The following is a 19445-nucleotide window of genomic DNA, read 5'->3' on the forward strand; positions in this document are numbered from 1 at the left end:
GCTGTTTTGGTCATTTCCAGGTGACCACTTGAGCTTTCTAATTACTATCTACATCTCTAAGACTTTTAAAGTTCTGATTTTAAAATCTAGAGAAGTTTGTCTACATTTTCATAATCTCTTCAGTTTGTAATGCCTGTGGAGATGACAGAGTTGTCAATGCAGCTTTTGTTCAGAGTTATCACACGTGGCCATGAGATAATCCTGAGCTGAAATGCTTGCAGGGCTGTTGTGTGCGTTTAACATTGCTGTCATTTCACTTTTAGAGCATTCCCATGACATCTTACAGTAAGTAGGGGTGAGGAAGAAGAAGATATGAAAACTGAAGGGACCTGAGAAGTTTCTAGTCCAACCTCTTTCTCTAAGTGGAGTCAGCTGCAGGGACAGGTGTTGGGCCTTTACTCAGCTGGGTCTTTAAATCCCCCACAGATAAAAGCTCCACAAGCACTCTGGGCAACTTTTTCCATGGCTTGACCATGCTTAATGAAGGAGGCTTTCTTTCCTTTTAATCTGAACCACTGCTGTTTCACTTTGTGTCCATTTGTCTCTTAGCCTTTCTCCAGATGTGGGACACCTCCTCAACCTTCATGAACTTTCAATATTCATGGCTGGCTGGGGATTCCTTGTGATGTGGTGAGGCAAAGCAGGAGCACAGGCACAGTCTGCTCACCAGGAAATGTCATATGAGCTACACAGGGCTGGATGGAACATTCCCTGTGCTTGCCCTGGAATTCCCTGTGCAGGGCAACACCCAAGCGTGGAGGCACTGCCCTGCACCCCAGAGAAGATCCCAGGGCAGCTGTAACCTGGCAGGGCCCACAGCAACCATGGGCATTGCTGCAAAAACAGAGCTCGTACCATCTCTCCTGCTGTGCCTGATGGCTGGACACCAAGCAAGGCAGCATGGCTCAGACTTCTGCTCCATCTTTATCGAGGGCTTTCCAATCCTAGGCTGGGGCAAACAGGGCACTCCTGTGACCAGTAGCTGGACTGCAGGAGTCCAGCCTGCTGGATGGCACCAGGGAGCCCAAAAACACCAGCCCCAGCAAGGTAGCACAAGCTGCAGCCTGCCTTTCCCTCTGCACAGCTTTCCTCACTGCCCAGTGATGGTGCCCCACTTTGAGGACCAGCAGGTGACATTTCCCCTCGAAGCACGCTGCCTTTCATGGGAAGCTGGAGGTTCACCGTGCCAACCAGCAAGTAAGTTCTGCCGAGTGAAAAATCACTGAAATTTTAGGCTAAGGTAATTGTGTGCATGATGTTTTGTTTCCTAAGTGAGAAGTCAAATGCTTTCTGAGAGCAGAGCAGATTTTCTGACCCAGATGCAATCTGTATGCACTGCAAACTGAACTGCTGGAGCATTGCAGGAGTGTTTGAAACCTGTGTTAAAATGGCAGCGAGGTGAAGCTACGGCAGCTGTAAAAAGTCTGGTTTGGCATTTGGCCATCTCCCAAACAGCAAAAATCTATCTCCAGAGGCAGGAATGGCTGTGCTCAACTTCAGCCTTCTGAGTTTGATTTGGCTTTATAGCCAGACACAGGCAGGCTGAGGTCAGCCAAGGCACTGGTGGTTGTGCAGGCAGGCTGTATTTTTTTTTATGAAGCTCAGTGGAATCCAATTGTGATGACAGATGCCATGGAGTGCACCTGCCTGATCCTTCACTGCTGATAATAGAGCTGGAGATAGCTTGGTGAGCCTCTTCATCATGAATTTCTATTTTCTTTTATAGTCTGAAGTATTCTTACTGCCTTTATCTTGGAAATTGTAGTTCTGTTTCTATTTTGCTGGGGTTTAAATATTGCCATTTTTGAGGGGTTATCATTTTTCCCCTCTAAGGTCAGCTCCTTACTCTTTACCAAAGAAGGGATAAGGAAAATAAATGAAAAACAAATGTTTACTTTGATATTCATATGACTTGGGAACGCAGCGAACTACAAAGCCCTTTGGGCTTTGTGTGTGAGCTTGCAGTCAAAATCAGCCCCTTTCCTGTGTTTGAATTTTTCATTTGCATTGCTTCCTCAGAAGACAACACTTCAGCATTTGGAGTCACCAAGTGCTGTAAAGCAGGCAGCTTTCTGTGCAGTGGCTTTCCCCCCTTTTCATGTCTTTCCATTTGACATTAGTTGAAAAGGGCTTTCTTCTCCACGTAGAGTATTAAATTTGGGTGTAACTTCTCTTTGCCTTTGCTGATCTCCTGTGCCTGATCGTGTTCGCTGGTTAGGCCACACCTTGAGTGCTGTGTGCAGTTCTGAGCCCCTCAGTTTAAGAGGGATATTGAAATACTTGAATGTGTCCAGAGAAGGGCAACGAGGCTGGGAAGAGTTCTGGAGCACAGCCCTGTGAGGAGAGGCTGAGGGAGCTGGGGTTGTTTAGCCTGCAGAAGAGGAGGCTCAGGGGAGACCTTATTGCTCTCTACAACTACCTGAAGGGAGGTTGGAACTAGGTGGGAGCTGGTCGCTTCTCCCAGGCAACCAGCACCAGAACAAGAGGACACAGTCTCAAGCTGTGCCAGGGGAGGCTTAGGCTCGAGGTGAGGAGAAAGTTCTTCACCGAGATAGTTGTTGGGCATTGGGATGTGTTGCCCAGGGAGGTGGTGGAGTCCCCATCCCTGGAGGTGTTCAAGAGGGGATTGGATGTGGCACTTGGTGCCATGGTTTAGTAGTCACGAGGTGTTGGGTGATAGGTTGGACTTGATGATCTTTGAGGTCTTTTCCAACCTTATTGATTCTATGATTCTATGTTAATTTTGGGTCCACCCTAAGTGTTTGCCAGCTATCATTCCTCTGGCTTTATCATCACTAACTTCAGTCCACCTGACAAATTTATCTGTGGAGAAGCTGCAGAATGAGACTGCAAGGGGTTGATTCGGTTTGGCAAGCAGCAGCAGATCTGCGCTTGCTTTGTGCTGATGTGTTGCCTTCCCGTGCTCAGCGGCGCAGCCACTCCTTGTGCAAAGCCTCCTCTCCTGCTTCCATTCACACCCTGAGATAAGCAGATGTTTGGCAAGATGTTCAGCATCGGAAATGATTTGTCTGCTCCGATTCTCGCTTTCTGCTGCGTGGTGTGTTTTGGTTTGGGGGTTTATTTCAGTTGCGTTATGAAGAGAGCAACTTCAGTGCCCCATTGTGAGTTCCTCACTAGTCAAGCTGACAGCTTCTGCGCAACAATAGGGTAGTGAACAATGGTCTATCAGTGCTACCAAGAGCAGGAAGCAATTTAAGATGTATTGGGTAATGAAGAGCAAATACACTCTCATCACCACAACTACATGGAAGCTGCTCTGAAATTTTATGACAAATCTTCTGCAATGATCCAGCTGCAAAAGAAATATCTTGTGGAGGAGCAGAAATAGAAAGCTTTCATTCATCAGCAGTGTCTCTTCTTTGGCCTTTTTCAATTTTTTTCTTCAGATTCAGTCAGATAAGTGAATATAATCCACATGCCAAGGTCAATGGTACACTTCCTTCCCTGCAGCAGCCTCCCAAGAGCCATGGTGTTTGTGCAGGTAACCGTAGGTCTCTGTTGCACCGAATACCAAGAACACAGGAATATTTTTCATAGATCTATAGAGTGGATATAGATAATTCACTGAAGTGTATTTGCAGAGTGAACAGTGGGGCATGAGATTTAACACCTCTGAGTGCTGGGTTCTACACATTGGGCACAACAAGGCTATGCAGGTCTGCAGGCGGGGGACAGGGTAGCTGGAGAGCAGTGAGGCAGAAAGGGACCTGGATGTACTGGTTGATAGTAGGCTGAACGTGAGCCTAGGTGGCCAAGAGAGCCAATGGCATCCTGGCCAGCAGGAGCAGGGAAGTCATTCTGCCCCTGTACTCAGCACTGATTAGGCCACACCTCGAGTCCTGTGTCCAGTTCTGGGCTCCTCAGGTTAGGAAAGATGTTGAGATGCTGGAAGGTGTCCAGGGAAGGGCAACAAAGCTGCGGAGGGGGTTGGAGCATAGCCCTGTGAGGAGAGGCTGAGGGAGCTGGGGTTGCTTAGTCTGGAGAAGAGGAGGCTCAGGGGAGACCTTCTTGCTGTCTACAACTACCTGAAGGGAGGTTGTAGCCAGGTGGGGGTTGGTCTCTTCTCCTGGGTGACCAGCATCAGAACAAGAGGACGCAGTCTCAAGCTGTGCCAGGGGAGGCTTAGGCTTGAGGTGAGGAGAAAGCTCTTCATGGAGAGATTGGCCATTGGAATGTGCTGCCCAAGGAGGTGGTAGAGTCACCATCACTGGAAGTGTTTAAAAAGAGACTGGATGGGGTGCTTGGTGCCATGGTTTAGTTGGTTAGGAGGTGCTGGGTGATAGGTTGGACTCAATGATCTCAAAGGTCTTTTCCAGCCTGGTTAATTCTGTATTCTATTCTGTGTTTCTGGTTCAAAGATGCTTGAGATGTAGAGTAGGTTTTCCCTCTGGCTTTGCATGAGGCCTTCATGCTGGAGTAGATCTGTAATTTATTAAAAATAACACACATATTAGTCTTTAGGGCCTGAGAAAGCCTGTATTGATTAGGCCTAAATCAATTGATTAGGCTAAATCAATTCTGTGGAGGCTTGAAGAGCAGTAAGTTTCATTACCCTAATTCTGCAGCCAGAGGGGATGTTCAAAAGTGTGGTGGATGAGTTAGAAATCTAAGGAGCAAAATCTCTGTGGTTTCTGAAAGGACTGGGGGGGAAACCTGCTGTTTGGAAGGTATTAGATGAAGAAGTGAAGTATTGACAGGGACTTAAGTGCCTGCCTGGCATAGATAATTAACTAATTCAGAAACAACCATTGTATAAATGACGGAAGAATTGATTGGAAAATATGTGATCTGTCACCTGAGAAACTGATTATATGTCTATAAAAACCTGATGACTGAACTTGTTTGGACCTGGTTGCTAGAGGTCTTGAAATGTTTTGAACTAATTCACTAATGAATAACTGAACTCAGTGAACTAATTCACCCAAATGGTGATTTGGGACTTAAGCTGTGGCTGTTGGCAGGAACAGCCCAAGAGAAGCAGGGACTGATGGTTGAGTTGCTGTGGAGTACTTTGCTACCAGTTCACTTGGCTACTGGGTAAAGAGGTAGTTATGGGCTAAATGAAGAGTGTGGCACAGTGCTTGTAGTAAAGGGGGTGAACCCTCCTGTGGAAGGAGCAGCTGCAAAGCTAGTTTGACCTAATCTTAGGTTGTTCTGTTGTGTGACTTGATAGGCAAGGAGAAGAGTCCTGCTTGGAGCACATCTGGGAAATTCATATTTGCTTGGCAGCCACAGAGGTATAACAGCTGAGGAATGTGAAGATGCAATTATTTCCCTTCAAGAACTCTTAAGGCCTCTAGACTACCACAGACTTTTTCTGGGGGCTAGGGGCAAGAAAGATATATAACTTTGCATGAGAGTTTCTGTTAGAAAGGTGTCTCCTTCACCTTAGAGGAAGAAATAACTCTCATTTTTGTTAACAAGCCAACAGCATCCCTTTCTACTGTGACTCTTTCAGGTTTGAGGGGAAGAGTATTTTCTAGAGTTACTCCAGACTGGTTTGAAAAGTACATTGTAAGCCACAAGAGCTTCCCCACTGCGTTGTCTGGTGTCGCTCCTATTGTGTGTTAATGCTTCCCTGAAATGAAGAGGCTGCATCTTTCCCTTCTTTCAGTGTACAAACAAGCATCCTGTGTCAGGGCACCAAATAGAGTGTCTTTACAGCAACCATTATCAGCAAATTGGGTTAAATGTGCCATGATGCTTCGATTCTTGGTTTAATCAAGCACTTCAGATGTATCTTTCTGAAAAGCAGGAATAGATCTTAATTATGTAACTATTGTATTCTTCCCTAGCATTTTAAGAACTCTTGGTGGAGGGGAAGGAGGAAAAAAACTAAAATAAAAAAGGCATATTGTTCAGGGCATCTGTACAGGCTCTTTCTTGCTGTTCCTTGCTGTCCCTTCTCTCTGGTTCATCCCTTTTAAGTGTCATCAAAGCATCATCATAGTATCAGTCAGGGTTGGAAGGGACCACAAGGATCATGTAGTTCCAACCCCCCTGCCATGGGCAGGGACACCCCACACTAGATCAGGCTGCCCAGAGCCTCACACAGCCTGGTCTTAAACACCTCCAGGGATGGGGCCCCAACCACCTCCCTGGACAACCCATTCCAGGGCTTCACCACTCTTATGGTGAAGAACTTCCTCACATTCAGCCTGAATCTCCCCACCTCCAGCTTCATTACATTCCCCTTAGTCCTATCACTCCCTGAGATCCTGAGAAGTCCCTCCCCAGCCTTCTTGCAGCCCCTTTCAGATACTGGAAGGCCACAATTAGGTCACCTCGGAGCCTTCTCTTCTCCAGACTGAACAGCCCCAACTCTTTCAGTCTGTCTTCACAGGAGAGGTGCTCCAGCCCTCTGCTCATCCTCATGGCCCTTCTCTGGACACCTTCCAGCACCTCCATATCCCTCTTGTAAGAGGGGCTCCAGAACTGGAGGCAGTATTCCAGGTGGGGTTTCGCCAGAGCTGAGCAGAGTAGCGGCACAAGAATGTAAATGTTGGGATGGGTGCTTTATTGGTATCGCCGAAGAAACAAATGGACTGCCCTAAAAACTGGAAGTGCCCCTCGAGATTCACTGAGCCATTCACAAGCTACATTTGACAGGCAATGATTTAGCCAGACCATCTATAACTTTTATTTGGAAAAACAAGGACAATTAAAACTAGGATGAGGCGTTTGGGTCATGAATTATTCCGATCAGGACTGTAACTAGGTTTTTATTCCAGTGCCTAAATGAAATATCTCCCTGACTATCCAGTGAGTTCCATTACAGCTTCAGTTTTATTACCTCACTTTGAGAGATTTAATCCTTTTCTGGGAAATGCATTGCTCTTCAGAAAGTACAAATAAAAATGAAATACAATAATATTTTTTGGGGGGGGGAGGGAGGGGGAGAATAGCAGGAGAGAAGGAACCGCCTGAAGACAACTACACCTTCATGTTATTTCACTGATATGCTCTTAGCACTGTAGAAGCCTTTTAAATAACTCATGAAGGGCAAAGCTTAGATGTGCTTTAGCTTTGTGCCATGATACCCACCTCATTGGCATTACTGGTGTAGTGGTCACTGTGATGGCCTGCTAGGAGTGTCCAGGAGACCCATGAGAAAAGCTGATGCCTGGGGCAGTGAGGAGACAGGCTTTCAGCAACAGGAGAGGAGCTGCAGGAATGGCTTTGGCCTTGTGTGCTAGTGGAAGTCTGGGCACTGTTGGAGCAGCTTTCTTGACTGGATTGGGCAGAGAATGTGCCACTGCGAACCACACAACCTCTCCTGTCAACTACATCCAAGAGCCATGCATCATTCCATATTTCATCCTGGGTGTGTGGAAGAGGACTTCTGTTGCCAGAAGAAAAGAGATGGGCTGAATTCCTTCTCCACAAGACCTATTGCTTAATCTCAGTGATTCATTGAATCAATGAGGCTGGAAAAGATCATCAAGTCCAACCTCTGTGCTTTGCAGCCTCTTGATTAAAAATCAGCATCTCCTGAGACCCGAGATGAGTGAAAAGAAGCAGATCTGCATCAGGCCAACTCCATCCAGTTACTATTCAGCAATGGGCCTAAGTTCTTCTTTTATCCTCATGCTCCTGTGACTGAGCTGAGCCCTGAGGCTGGAGCACGGAGGAGAGCATTGGAATTCAAGCCCCAGGAGAGAGAAGGCTTTGATACAGGTCTAGAGTGTTGGAGATGGAAATGTGCTACCTGAAAAAGAACTCTTGCCACAACCCAGCTTTAATAGGTCCAGCATGTTTCTGTTCCCCTGAAAACCACCTTCTGAAAACCACCTTCCAAACCCCTGAGGAATAGTTTTTTGGGTTTTGAGTAACCTGGGAAATGATGCTCTTCACCCCTTCTTCCCTTTCTTGCTCCAGTTCTCATCAGTGCCTGGACATTTGTAACTCCAGACTCCTTTTGTGCTCGAAGGGTAAAGATTAGCATTTCAGAATAGGTTTACCTTTTGAGCAGTGCGATCAAAGGCTGAAGCGTGTTACCCACAGTTCAAAAAAGAGTTGCATCCTAGACATTTTCTGTCTGAAAACAAATTTGCTCTCTTGAAATGTAGATGGAAATACAATTAGTGTTTTGGCAGAGAAAAATATTGAGTTTCAACCTTTTTATTGCATTTGTGCAGGCAAATGCAGCATGAGGCTTAAAATGGAACTCGGGGAAATGGGGGGGAGGGGAATCCCAACAAACAAAACAGGCAAGCAAGCAAACAGAAACAGGCTAAAGGTTGAGATGTAAAGACAACAAAACAGAGCACTGAAAAACTCCTGCAATGAAACCTGATGGTAGAGTTTAGACACAAATGACACAGGCTCAGACTTTAAAACTTCCTGGCACCCAGCTGCTGTGTTTTGCCTCTTGGTAGTCAAAGAACTGACATAGAAAATGGTAGGGGGACAGTAGTCTGATCCTTCTGCACACTAGCAATGTGACTTGTAAGACAGACCCCTCCAGGAGTGAAAAAAAGATTCCAAATATGAAATAATAGGAAAAAAAATTGATCTTTTTCTTCTATGAGTATCTATGAAGAGCTAAAGGAATGGAATAGGTTATAATATCTTAGGTACATGGCAAATGTTTGACTGCAATCAAGGCATTGGTATCAGAAAGATATATTGTCTTCACCTACTGATTGTTTTTATTTAAATCATAAAAGCCTAGAGGGGGATATAAAGTCTCAATCTATGGAGAAGTTTCCAAGACAGATGAGTTTGTAGTTAAACTCCCAGGAAATGAAAACTCAGGGGAAATTGGACCTGAAGCACGTGAACAGGAAAAAGATGAGGAAAGACTCAGGAAAGGAAATCATAGAATCAACAAGGTTGGAAAAGACATCAGAGATCATCAAGTCCAACCTATCACCTAACACCTCATGACTGACTAAACCATGGCTCCAAGTGTCATGTCCAATCCTTTTTTGAACACCTCAAGGGATAGTGACTCCACCACCTCCCTGGGCAGCACATTCCAATGGCCAATTACTCTTTCTATGAAGAGCTTTCTCCTCACCTCGAGCCTAACTCCCCCCTGTACTGCTTGCCTCTTCTTCTGGTGCTGGTTGCCTGGGAGAAGAGACCAACCCCCACTTGGCTACAACCTCCTTTCAGGTAGTTGTAGAGAGCAATAAGGTCTGCCCTGAGCTGACACTAAAGGAAGCAGTACCACCTTACAGGAAGGTGTCTCATCTTTGGGGATTTTGTAATCAGAATGCTTGCAGGAATCACTTCAATCACCACAAAGGCAGAACTTCTCTTGAAAATACTACCCCAAGCACTACCTGGGAAATCCTTAGAGCTGCCTGCAATGAGCTGGTGATGTGAACATGCCAATGTCCTAGACTTCTCATATTTCGACAAGTGTATGCTATAAGTTATGTACTTAGCTATTTAAGTCGAGGGCAAGCTCAGCTCAGAAGCCTTTACCTACTAGCTCCCTGCTTTTCATTTTCTGCAATGGCTCCCACTTCCCAAGATCTTCCTTTTTCCCCCTTTTTTTTAGTGGGTTATCTGAATATTTTTTTATATAATAGGTATTTTCAAGGCTTCTGGTTATCTGAGAAACTGCTGCTATGTGTGAAAATATGATGCCTAGCTCGGGGAACAGAGTCAGGCAAGCTACAGCAGCATGAAACCCAGCATGCAGCTCATTTACCCTGCCTCGTCAGTGGGCTTGGCAGCCTGCTCTAATCTCTGGGCTGCTGCATCTAGGCTGCTGCTGGTAACCAAACTTGTTAGCTTGAGGTCTGCATGGTTGTTCCTGCAGTATGCAGAAGCCAGTCTTCAGCACATCCTGACCTTCCCTCTTAATGCTTTCAAGGCATACAAATCCTCCTCAAATTTTTTTCTCTCAGCCTCAAAATCGGGGTGCTCAGACAACCACAGGGATAAGGTGCTCACCACAGCTCAGGTGGAGCCAAACTGAAAGTATCAAGAGACCTTATTCTGTTTTGTTTCTCTCAAAGGATTTGACAAAAGAGCTGGAGAGCAGAACACCCCAGGGAAGTCCTGTTTTCCTGAAGGGTTTGAGTCAGGCTGCCCATGAGTCAAACTGGTGGGTGCAGAATGAGTAGTGCTTTCAAGCCTGGTGCAGTCATTAAGCAATCTCTCCCGATTTAAAAGGTTAGCAAGCAACCAGAAATAAATAAGAGGTTTTCTTTCACCTCCTGAGAACTCACAGAGAGCAGCCACTGGCAGAACTGTACATGTGTGCACGCACAGGCACATGCAAATGTATGTCACAGATGAAAAATCAGGCTTAAAACAGGCCTATTCGGGTGATCACTGAGAGGAACCAACAAGAGAGTGCTATTTGCCATGACTTCAGTTCTTTGAAGGCTCACTTCCTTAAATAAAACAAAATAGCATCACTGAAACTGTTGAGAGCAAACTGCAGGCGTGGGGGAGACATTTTGAGAGCCAGGTAACTGCAGAGAATAGTCAATGGATAAGAAATGCAAAGTCTCCTGGTCACAAGGGAAAACCCTTTCACCCTAATTTGAGGCTGAGCAGCTTTGCAGCTGTTACTTGCTCTGGTGCAGACCCTTCTCTATGCCTTCTCTTAGTAATTCTGACAGTAGGATTCTCCAGCATGTGTTTCCTATCTTAGATTCTCTTTTTCTTGCAGGATGGGAGGTCAGCCCAGCAATAAAGCCTTGAGCTGATAAATTCTTTAACACATTGTCACAAGTACATAAGCAGCTGGGTTTTTTCCCCTTTCTTTTTCTGTTTTTTGGTTGTGGCTGTGATTTTTGGTTGAGGGGGTGGGGGGGGAAGGAGTGATTGGGTTTTTTGTTTTGTTGGGGTTTTTTTGGTTGGTTGGTTGTGTTGTGTGTGTTGTTTTTTTTAATGTTGAGTCCTAAGTTGATAATTGTTTTTACAGACTAGTGGTGAATGTCATGTTAAGTCAAGCCTTCAGTTTAGGAAGGAGGTTGACTTGCTGGAACGAGTCCAGAGAAAGGCAACGAAGTTGGTGAGGGGTTTGGAACACAGCCCTGTAAGGAGAGGCTGAGGGAGCTGGGGTTGCTTAGCCTGGAGAAGAGGAGGCTCAGGGGAGACCTTCTTGCTCTCTACAACTACCTGAATGGAGGTTGTAGACAGCCAGAGGTTGGTCTTTTCTCCAAGGCAGCCAGTACCAGAACAAGAGGACATAGTCTCAGGCTGTGCCAGGGGAGGTTTAGGCTGGAGGTTAGGAAGAAGTTCTATACAGAGAGATTGCCCATTGGAATGGGCTGCCCAGGGAGGTGGTGGAGTCACCATCATTGGAAGTGTTCAGGAGACTTGATGAGGTGCTTGATGCCATGGTTTAGTTGTTTAGATGGGTTGGATTGGTTGATGGGTTGGATGTGATGATCTTGAAGGTCTCTTCCAACCTGGTTTATTCTATTCCAAAGAGAAAAGAGCCAGATCTTAAAAAGTTCCTGTGGAACATCCTAACTCCAGGCTACTACTTTGGAAAGATGTTTGCTCAGGCTTTTAGTGTCAACAACAGGGACAGCAATTGATGATCCAAATCCCCCTTTGAATGAGTACATGTTGAAGCCAACACCTAATACCTTAAGCCTGAAATTTGGAGGAATGTCTAAAGAAAAAGTCTGAACATGAGCCAGCAGTGTGCCCAGGTGGCCAAGAAGGCCAATGGCATCCTGGCCTGCATCAAGAATAGTGTGGCCAGCAGGAGCAGGGAAGTCATTGTGCCCCTGTACTCAGCACTGGTTAGGCCACCCCTTGAGTCCTGTGTCCAGTTCTGGGACCCTCAATTTGAGAAGGACATTGAGACACTTGAATGTGTCCAGAGAAGGGCAACGAAGCACAGCCCTATGAGGAGAGGCTGAGGGAGTTGGGGTTGTTTAGCCTGGAGAAGAGGAGGCTCAGGGGAGACCTTATTGATCTCTACAGCTACCTGAAGGGAGGTTGTAGCCAGGAGGGCATTGGTCTCTTCTCCCAGGCAACCAGCACCAGAACAAGAGGACACAGTCTCAAGCTGTGCCAGGGGAAGATTAGGCTGGATGTTAGGAAAAAATTATCCCTAGAAAGAGTGATTGGCCATTGGAATGTGCTGCCCAGGGAGGTGGTGGAGTCTCCATCCTTGGAGGTGTTCAAGAGGGGATTGGATGTGGCCATGGTTTAGTAGTCATGAGGTGTTGGGTGATAGGTTGGATCTCTGAGGTACCAGTATCACAGTATCACTTCCAACCTTATTGATTCTAGGATTCTATTACAGAGATCTTACTTTGGAAAAATTACACAGACAAGGGGTGTCACCCAAACCAGGGACTGCTTAGCCATGATGTCTTCTTACCATACACAAAGATACTTTGCCACTTGCTGTTCTGCCCAGCTGCTTGGTCTCAGTTATAGTGGTTTTGGCACAGATGGCTTCCTGAAATATTGAGCTACATCTTTCTTCAGTTATCTTATTCACTTTAACTCCCTCTCAAGTGGACAATGAACCCTGACAGCTGGGCTGTGGCAGCACTGCACTTCAGTAGCAGTAATGAAGCCAAGCACCCTGCCCCTGCACACCCAAACTTCAGCTGGGGCCACAGATAGGGTCAGCAGCTGCTATGTCACATAGAGGAAACATCACATATGGTCTGGGCTCCAGATGCAGGCCTCATTTCTATTTCATTTTAGCTCCTTGGCAAGAAGCATGGACTGATGCCAAGCCCACAGGACAGTTGAAGCTTGCCCCCATATCGTGTGATGATGCAGGTGTAAATAAGATTTGTCAAAATTAGAAGTGTGGGATGTTTCAGACAGCTCCTGGAAGCCAGCAGCTCAGGTTCACAGAGAGAAAGCCTGGGACAGGAGCCAACCACACCATCTGCACTGGGATGGGGCACGGCCAGCCGTTGTGCCCTCGCTCTGCTGAGCAGCCCCTTCTCACAGCACTCAGCCCTGCCCACAGCCCCAGCCAGCTGCCTGCAACCTGGCACCGGCAAACACCAGTGCTGGGAAAATGCCTCCAGCTGACTCTCCTGGTCTTAACATATGTAGTGTGGAAAGGTGTCCTGTGGCTATGTCCTGAAGGTCTTGCAGAAAGCTCTGACCTGTCAGATGCAGCATAAATGTGAAGTGTTTTGATTATCGTTGTGCAGAGGAGGCCAAGTTCTGATAATCACTTGAGAGATTTGATTGTGCTTTATAGAGCACACTTGGCAACAAAAGGTGTAATAAAAAACCCAAGTCCCTGGATAATATCTAACACTGCCACTAAACAGATACTTCTTTTTATTTGTGTGTGTGTTAAAAGAGAAGGAATAGTTTAATCTGTTTAAAATGCAGAGCACAGTCAGCAGCTAATTGTAGACATCAATAACAGATGCATATAATTTCCCTACATCTCTCTTTCCTTTGTATTTTCAAAACTAAGATATTTTTCTTTCTTTTATACAACCCTCTCTGCTGACCTGCTCAGGCACAGGTCTCTGCTTGCACAGCAAGCCCAATTGACAGTAACCCTTCTGCTTCCAGATCCATAAACCTTTTCCCATAATGCCTGGATATTGGTTCAGAAAGCAGACAATGAAATATTGGCAGAGAAGCATCTTGAGTTGCTTAAAAATGGTGGGACAAAATAAGAATCCTCCACTGAAGGCAAAAGAATAATAGTAAGAACAGCAACGAAGTTCTGCACTGGTTAGGCCACACCTTGAGTCCTGTGTCCAGTTCTGGGCCCCTCAGTTTAGGACAGATGTTGAGTTGCTGGAATGTGTCCAGAGAAGGGCAACAAAGCTGGGGAAGGGTTTGGAGCACAGCCCTGTGAGGAGAGGCTGAGGGAGATGGGGTTGCTTAGCCTGGAGAAGAGGCGGCTTGGGGGAGACCTTCTTGCTGTCTACAACTACCTGAAGGGAGGTTGTAGCCAGGTGGGGGTTGGTCTCTTCTCCCAGGCAACCAGCACCAGAACAAGAGGACACAGTCTCAAGCTGTACCAGGGGAAGTTCAGACTGGATGTTAGGAAGATGTTCTTTACAGAAAGAGTGATTGGCCATTGGAATGTGCTGCCTGGGGAAGTGATGGAGTCACCATCATTGGAGGTGTTTAGGAGGAGACTTGATAGGGTGCTTGGTTGCATGGTTTAGTTAATTAGGTGCTGTTGGATGACAGGTTGGATGCGATGATCTTGAAGGTCTCTTCCAACCTGGTCTGGTCTAGTCTAGTCTGTTCTATTCTATACAAAGTGAACAAATGTGAAAGTATTGAAAATTAATTCTCCCTTTCAGTCCCAACTCTGGGAATGTGTTTTTTCAGCTCCATCCTGGAAGTATTTTCTCTGTGGAGAAAACCAAACCCAATTTCATGCAGAGCATTAAATAGGTAGTTTTCTACAAGCAGCAAGAATGCATCTACTACAAAATTCTGTCCTTTCTGTGGGAATGCTAGGGGGGGTTATTTTCAAATTCCTTACCAAGAAAGCTAAAAGCTGTAAGATGCACTTCAAAACGGTATTTGGAAGTCCTCCTACTCCATTCCCTACTTTAAATAGCTCTCGTAGCTGAGGAGCAATTAGGAAGGTGAAGCTGGCTGGTTGCTTCCCACCACCCTCCGGTGGGACTGCAGCTGCGGATACGCTGGGCACAGCAGCAGCCTTGGGGAGCTCGGAACTGTCACCGTCGAGCCTGGAGCTCTTCTGCGCGTTGCTGAGCGCCACCTGCTGCCGCTTCTTAAAGTACCGGCGGAGCTCCTTGGCTCCCCGGGAATTCCGCGCTTCCCCGGGGAGCCAAGGAGCAGACCTGCCTCCCCCCGCTTTGCCGGGACCCGGCCGGGCAGTGCCGCAGCAGGGTCCCACCTCGCAGCCCTGGTTTTTAGGGCAAGCGATGGGCTGGAATTCCCCAGCGCTGCACTACCACACGGATCCCGTGCTTTCGGCTGGCGGAGGTGCAATGCAGAACACCGCAGCCAGAGCCCGAGCTGCAAAGGGCTATGCACAGGTATCAAATACCTGCTGCTCTGCATCCCGCTCTGTGCTGCGAGCTGTTTGTAGGAAGCAGATAAAGAAGTAAACCTTTCCATCTCTATCCACCTAAATTAGAAACCTAGGAGACTTAGAAGAGGGCAGTGCTGATGTAGCTGGAGAAGCTGCAAAGCAAATAGTTGGATGACACAGAAGATTATTCATGTTTGAGATTTTCAGCTAGACAGGTAGCTCAAGCACCTATCTGCCTGCTTGTCTCCATTGTATCCTGGGAATATATAGTCCACAACAGAACAACTTATCTTTGCCCTCACCCTTCTTGTAGTAATTTACTGGGGCTGTGTATTAAAACATCTTTCCCTACTGCCATGCATTTGCATACATCCATCACCCAGCTTGTATATGTGGGATGATAGATGATTTAATACTGCCAAGAAGGCTTAATATGTGGATAAATGGTTTTGTAAGGATTGTTAGTACTGCCATACCAAGAGCAAAGAGGCCAAAGGCTTGTCCTAGACACGGCAACTGCCTGAAAAAACCCTGGAAACATTACTGTTTGGGGAGGGGAATATTTAGGAAAGGTTTTAGGAAAACAAATATCTAATCATGCAGAACAGAATTTCCCTCTAAAAATTTTTAAATCACATATACAATCAAATTTCTTGAGTGATTTTTTTCCCAACCCACCTGCAGTTTGGGCCACCAAACCATACAAAGCCAAATATTTGTGTGTCTAATCTGCCTGGACAGTGGCCCTAATGTGATAAGTGCATGTCTTGGAGGAGCTGTTCTGTATACAGAATGACTACAGGGGATAAGAGGAATGGGAGTCAGAGGGACAGAAATTGATTCAGTAGGCTTGTACAGTCTGTGGAGCTGAAAAGCAAGTAGATGAATATTAAGGCTGGGAAGAAACTACTTTTGCTGATATGAAGTTTCCTGACTCCAATTTGAGTTCAGTTCTCTCTTGGCCTCCTCTGGGGAAAATAAAAATTCAATTAAAAAAATAATTTAAAAAGTGTAAAATACTGGAAGATGGGGGAAAAAAAAAATGTCATTAACTTCCAGCCATACCTAGCCAAGCATATTTTTTATTGATTCAAGCCCTGAAGATTCAGGAAATCAACAGAAAGCCCAAACCACGCCATCAGAACTGCATGCTTTGCGATCCCTGTCGGTAGCTCTCTGCCTGAACATCCCAGCTCTGCTCAGTCTTGCCTTGCAGACCACCTTGCAGACAGGGACAAGCTACAAACCCAAATCCAATTGAACACAAAGATGTGATCTGAGCTCAGACCTCAGGTGTTTTCCTGCAACAAAGGGGTGTCAAGGCTTTAAGACTTAGAGACAGGCAGCATCCTTTACTCCATGTCCAGAGTACATTTATTACAGAGATTGTTAATGCTTCGAGTAAAAGTGATTTGGGAGATGTATCCCTATGGCTAATGTGCTTTGCCTAAACCAGAGCTCCAGTTGTTTGTCTGAGTGAGATCCAAAGCAGATCTCTGTATTAATTAATTAAATATCAGAAGATGGAGAAATATGTCCAGTTCTCTACTGTTCTCCACGAGAATTTCCCCGGAGAAATACCTACTGCTTTCACTAACCTGATTCTTATTCTGGTAGCCAAGAGAAAGAATTTAAAGGCATCTGAGCCTCTATATAAATGAATTTAACATTATAAAGCAACTACTTCTTCAATAAAATATTTACTTTACCTACCTTAGCACCGAAGGAGGTTTTGAATTACAATAAGAGCCTGGTGCTTCCGCCCACCTCTGCAGCTCCATTTGCAGTAGGAGCCGTGTGAGTGACTCGCCTGAAGCTGTGCTGTGAGTTAGGAGCTCCACCGGGACCAGAGGGACCCACATTCTTTGCTCTAGCGTTTTAATCACTCTTCTCTTCTCCAGGGCACTGCCCAAACGTGTCAGGATTTAATTCCTTAACCAAGAAGAATAGTTTGGATTGTTTCACTTGTGGAAGTGTGGAAAGCGAATTCTTGCTGTGGAAGTTGGAGTTTCTGTTGGGATTTAAGAATCTTGGCCCTTTCCCCTCTGAAGAGCTAACCTAATGCCTCTTGCTGCTGTATAATTTTTGTCATGGAAAATTCATGTGTCCAATTGGCTTTGGTTTAGTGGTTGACTGTTCAATTAAAACCATTTTTTAACATGTCACTTTGCTCTTCCCTTCCACAGTCCAATGTGTCTCAATTTCCATTTCAAATACAGCTCAGATCTGTCTAATCTTTTGCTGCTTCAACATTTTCAAGGAACTGTAAATTCCACAATTTAATTAATGGGTCAAAGAGGCTGAGGTTTCTTCATGCAAAATAGAACTTTACAGTGATTAATTAAAATTGCTATCACTGTTCCAACTTGCTAGATAGACTCGAACATGGCATATCCTGCTAGGGATATTGCAGAGGGCAAAACAAAGTGTGCTAAACTTACAGGAGCAAAGGGAATGTGATGATTACAAATGGGGGAGCATTCATTTCTGTTTTGCAGTATGCAGAGACTAATTTTTACAGGGCACTGTCAAGAATTATGGTGTACTTGAATTTGATCAGCCTGAACAGTCACTCTCTTATGCTGCGCTGGCAGATGTCTGGGGGTCAGCTAGCTAGCTTTTAACCGCACACCTTTTTACCTTCAGAAGTGGAGGAAGAGCAAAAATGATATTTATGTCAGCTCTGTGGAGGAGCAGGGCCTCATCCAGCCTCCACTGGCTCTTGTAGAAGCAGCTAAGTAATAAGGATTAATTTTCAGAGTTATGTTAAAATGCTTTGGGGACACAGAAGAAAGCAAACAACCGAAACCGTTTTAACTGGAGATTCCATCAGACACAATAAGGAGAAATCTCTTAGTATGTTGGAAAGACAACAGTCTTCCATTTGTCACTTACTTTATGAAAGTCTAAAATGCTGCATGACTGAAAAGTAAAATATTGGAAAGGATCTGAACCTGAGGAAGGACATGCTGGTCTCTCCTACCCTGTTTGCGTGGTCATTTAGGAGGGCATGTGCTTGGTTCTTTTTAACACAAGTTTTAGCTTTTGTGAAGGGATGCAGCACTGTAATTAACATCATGGTTTGCTTAATTTGTGTTTAAAGGACACTGAGATTTGCTTTGATTCTCTGTCTGTGTCACAGCCCCAATATCCCAGTGCCTGAAGAAGGATAAATCTAAATGCATTATCTGTTTTCCTATCAAGATGAATGATCTGTTTTCCTATCAAGGCGATGCTCAGCTTGCAACGAGGGACCTAAGGACAAAACCTCAACAGATGATTGCATGGAGAAAAGAAGTTAGAATAGTGTCCTAAGGTTGTGGCTCTGGAGGTGACCTCAGGTCAGGGACTCCCTCACTGGGAATATTGCATCACTGCGCTCCCAAGGGCTCAGCACTGCCCCAGCATGCTCCAGTTCTGCGCTGGAGTCACAAGTGCTGTGAGCTGGTCATGAGCCTCTAGCAGCACTGTCATTTAAGGATGACCATTAGCCAGACTCCATGCTGTAAATCTGGAAGTGCCAAAAGACACAAAATGCCTTTTCCAGCATTTGCAGGACACATTGTGCCAGTGCTAAGGTAGCACTCCATTTATTAACACAACGCTATCTGCAACGTGGCTGTCAAGCGGAGTGAGATGAAGAGCACATCTATTCCATGGGCTGGTCTTCCCACCTCGTATCAAAAGGCATGCTTAGAAATAAACCCAACAAATCTTAACCACTCCCCTGGGTCAAATTACAGGTTCAGAGGAGCTTCTACCTATGTTCAGGACAGCAGCTGCAGAAGTACTGATTCCAGGGGCGGTGTGATAGGAAACACAAGATGAAGTGGTAACGTTCACCAATGCAGTACTTCATTTCTGGATGCATTCTGCAGCTTGCACCAAGAAGTATTAAACACTTTCTCCCAGTCAGGATATGGGAGTTTAGGATGTTTCCACTCAGTACAGTGAAGGAAGCTCTTTGCAGAGATTAGAGAGTGCTCTTGGGAGCGTGATAGCTCCAGTTTGGTGTGGTGTGGGAATGGCAATGCAGCAGGTAGAAATTAGGGGAACCAGCAAAATAGAAGCTTTGGAGTTGCTCTCAATTGAACAGGTCTGTCATTTACTGTGTGATTTAGTCTCTTGTGCCTTTCACTCTAAAAAATAGTCATTTCACTCCTCAAAAAAAAAACAACCTTCTCTGGTGTTCCCAGTGAGAGGATTCCCTGGGAGAAACAGCAGGTGAAGTTCCGGCAGTGAATGAAAGAAGTTGTTTCCCTTTGTGCATTGCAGAAAACTCCACTTCACCTGTTTCCCTCCTTTCATCACACACACATCCCATAGCTCACAGATCCGCCCCTCTGCTAAAAGTTTAAATGCTGATCAGCATGAGGTGACTTTAATCACCAGGTAAAGGCCACTGACAAACAGCTTGCCCACTATGGTTCCTGTACCTACTTTTTCCGTTCCACATTTCATTTCAATTTAGAATTACCACCACCAC

The sequence above is a fragment of the Dryobates pubescens genome, chromosome 16 (assembly GCF_014839835.1).
Source record: "Dryobates pubescens isolate bDryPub1 chromosome 16, bDryPub1.pri, whole genome shotgun sequence".
NCBI classification, from domain to species: Eukaryota; Metazoa; Chordata; class Aves; order Piciformes; family Picidae; genus Dryobates; species Dryobates pubescens.